General features: G+C 49.4%; 1 long non-coding RNA gene across 1 annotated transcript in view; it reads left to right on the top strand.

The window, feature by feature from the left end:
• The window catches only part of LOC109316456, a 17,617-nt gene extending 14,716 nt beyond the window's left edge, over positions 1-2,901 (top strand). The window contains exon 3 of the long non-coding RNA XR_002102846.1: positions 2,629-2,901. This is a non-coding gene — a long non-coding RNA (uncharacterized LOC109316456). The remainder of the gene's footprint in view (positions 1-2,628) is intronic.
• Positions 2,902-3,614: the final 713 nt, after the last annotated feature.

Genomic DNA, 3,614 nt, shown 5'->3' with positions numbered 1-3,614 from the left:
CCAGTTGGTGACCCATTTGACTGCGTAGGTGTCAACACCACAGTCCCCCCAGGTTTTAATGAGAACGGGGTGAGAGACGGTGTCAAAGGCCTTCAGAAAGTCCAGAAAGACTACGTCCACTGCTAGCCCTGTGTCTAAGGATTTGGTGACCTGGTCGCAGAAGGCCACCAGGTTGGTCTGACAAGACCTGCCTCTAATGAACCCGTGTTGATTACCCCTAAGCATAATCTCCCCTGCTGGCCCCTTGTGGACATGCGCCAGGATAATTCTCTCAAAAAGCATACCCAGGATCGAGGTAAGACTAACTGGCCTACAGTTTCCTGGGTCCACCTTCCTCCCCTTTTTGAAGATGGCAACCACATTGGCCCTTTTCCAGTCCTCTGGCACCACTCCAGAGCACCACAAGTGCTTGTAAGGCTGTGCCAGGGGTCCCGTAATGACCTCCACTAATTCCCTCAGCACTCTGGGGTGGAGATTGTCTGGACCGGCTGATTTGAATACATCCAGTCCCTCCAGAAGTTCCCTAACTAGATGCTCATTGCCCCTTGTCCTGGGTGCGCCTCCTCTGGAGCCTGCGGGGGGTCCCAGGGGCGGGGGGGTGACCCAGTCCCTCTTCAGAAAAATTGAGGCAAAGAAATTGTTAAATAGGTTAGCTTTCTCATCTAGTGAGATGACCAGATTTCCTCGTGGGCCTTGCAGAGGCCCCACATTACCCAGTACCTTCTTTTTACCCCCTATGTATTTAAAAAATGATTTCTTGTTATCCTTGATCTGGGCATCTCTGCCTTGGCCTTCCTAACAGTCCCCCTACAGCCCTGAGCAACTGAGGTATAGTCCTCTCTGGTGATGGCCCCTCCTTTCCATTGGGTGTGCGCCTCCTTTTTAGCTAGGAGATGTTCCTGTATGTTTTTGGTGAGCCATAGGGGCTTTTGCACACTCTTGCCCCCTTTGATCCATGTTGGGATTACCTCCCTTTGGACTTGGAGGATCGTCAATCAAGTTTCCATTATGTAGGGGAAACGCTACCTAACGCAACCCTACTGAGGCATTGTTAGCCTCAGGTTAGCCTTCTGATGTGTGTGGTGACATGATGTGAATAGACACTGGATATGTTTATGCTGTAGCTTGTGTAAATGTATCTGGCTCTATACTAGGTCAGGGACTGCAAGCACTAGTGTAACTGAAGGGAGGGCTACTGGGCAAAAATAGCTGCCAGGCTCGCTGCACTACCAGCAGCACCAGTGGTGCTCCATGCATCACTGCCTGGGACACAGAGCTGCCCTGCTATGCCTTTTACAGCAAGCAGGGTAACTGGCAATCTTGGGCTTCATACAGACTAATTGCCCAAATATTTCCCCACCTTCTTGGGTGGGTTTTGCAGGCAGAGCAATGGTACTAACATGTACTTTAGCAAGCTACTTTAAAAGTCATTGCTCTGCTGTTGACACTGCAATGCAGCTTCATCTGCTTTGCAACCATGATGCTGTTTTGTAAACAACCACACATGCAGCAGTCATCACACTGTAGATGTACCCACTGTACAGCTGTCTAGCTGTTTTATGTGACTTGGAAAATGGAGTTCCTAACCTCTCAGGATCATTGTGTTAAATGAATGTTGACAGATAGCTTTTTGCAAAAGCAGAGCTGTGAATCCCAGCAGTGGTAGTAATATTCTTTGCCTTTTTTTTTTTCACCCTCTCCACCCAAACGCTGGGTAGTTTCAGATCCTTTTTCTTCACTTCTTGTTAGGTTGTGCTAATATGCAGTGCAGAGGGCACGTGTGCACTGCCTCAGGATCACGTGATGCATGTGTAGAAACAGATGTGATGTAGTTGCCTTTGAGCCTGTCCCTTAGATTTATCTCCAGTGGCACCTCAAGGCTATGATTTTGCCTTTCAGCTTTCCCCATCTTTGCTACCATCAGGTGCAGCATTAGCATGCACAGAAATCCAAGCTTTCCCTGGTGTGTTAGCAGCCACCATGTTGTCTAATCTTTATCAAAGCAGGCATAGATGTGAGAGAAGGAAATCTGATACAAGACCCACACTAGTGGCCCCTCCCATTTACAGCAGCAATAATATTTTTAAGGAAAACATTTTAAGGAGTATACAAGACTCATCAGTCTTTCAACAGTGTTTTGTTCTGCTTGCATGGCTGGGAACCACCTACATCATAACCAACATCAATATGGCATAGTTACCCTAGGCCTAGGCATGCATGCAACACAAAACTGTAAGATGCACAACCATATAATGCACCAGTTATAGCAGGTACACTTTATAGACAGAACTGCGCACATACACACAAAAAAATCTTTCTTAAATACTAGATGCAAATCCTCCTTGGACGTGTATGTATTATGAATTTGGTTTGGTTTCTTTGAAAGCAAGTTCTTCTTGACTGTTTCCGCCCCTAGAAAAGGAAGGGCTGGATGTTACTGACACAGCTAGAAATGCAATATCATCTGCTTTGCAATTGTGAGGTTGTTTTGTGAAGTTTCACTACCTGGAAGTAGGATTCTGCCAAAGTGAAGCAAATGAATGCATAAACTGCCTATGCTAGAAATAACACTGTTTGAACAGACCTGATACCGCTTTATACTAATGCAACTAACTCTAATGACTTTAGCAGAGAGTCTCCTAATTTACACAGGTGCAAACTGGACCAGAAACAGGTGCATCCTGTAAGTCAGAGGTGGGCAATTATTTGGACATAAAAGAGTTTTGGTGAGCTGTCACAGACCAGGTCAGCATCAGTATGGCTGCCCCCCACGTCCCGGCAAAACAGCTCACCAAAACTCCCTAAGTGGCTCTGTTCCACACTCGGCTGAGCAGCTGGGATGGGACCATGGGCGGAGAACAGCATCCAGGAACAGGATGAACAGGCAGGGCTGGGGCTGGGATTGTGGGGCGGTGACAGCACAGGGCTGGAGCCATGGCAAAGCCACAGTCTGCTCCCCACACACCCCTGCAACTGGCACTAGTTCTGTGGGCGGAGGTGTGTGGGAGGTGGATCGTGGCTCTGCCCCAGCCTCAGCCCTATGCTGTCACCGCCTCATGATCCCACCCCGTGATCCAGGCCTCTCCCTCCTGTCCCGCTCCTGAACCCTGCTCCCCATCCATGCATAGCCCCATCCCATCCACTCTGCCGCATGCCCTGCCTGTCCAGGTCTGCCCCTAGTGGATAGGCAGGCTAGGGTGCCTGGGCAGTGGGGCTGGGTCCAGTGGTGGCAGCAGCCAGAAGGAGCCACTGCTGCCAGGGCTGCCAGGAAGCGAGTCCAGCTGCTGCGCCACTCTAGCCCTGCTGCACGTGAGGGTGGCAGGACCAGCCACATGCACCACAACCTAGGCTGCCAGCTCAGCTCGATGTGACCAAGGGACCTGCCATGAGCCAAACAAAATCCCCTCGGTGGACCGGATTCAGCCCACTCTTGCTCTAAATAGTATTCAGGCCTCACTCCAGGTGCCAAAGGGTATCAGCAATGACAGGAGTACTTGATTAGCAGCACTCATGAAAATTCACCAGTAGCCTTGCTAGAGTCTCCTTTTCTCTTCCTCAGCATTAAGATGGAGATTTTTTCAAAACACGTTGATAAGGCAAAATGCACAGCTTGT

This window comes from Crocodylus porosus, unplaced genomic scaffold, assembly GCF_001723895.1.
Source record: "Crocodylus porosus isolate Cpor-Errol unplaced genomic scaffold, CroPor_comp1, whole genome shotgun sequence".
Classification (NCBI taxonomy): Eukaryota; Metazoa; Chordata; order Crocodylia; family Crocodylidae; genus Crocodylus; species Crocodylus porosus.
Note: the sequence above shows the minus strand (reverse complement) of the source record. Positions and strands in the feature narration are given on the sequence as shown.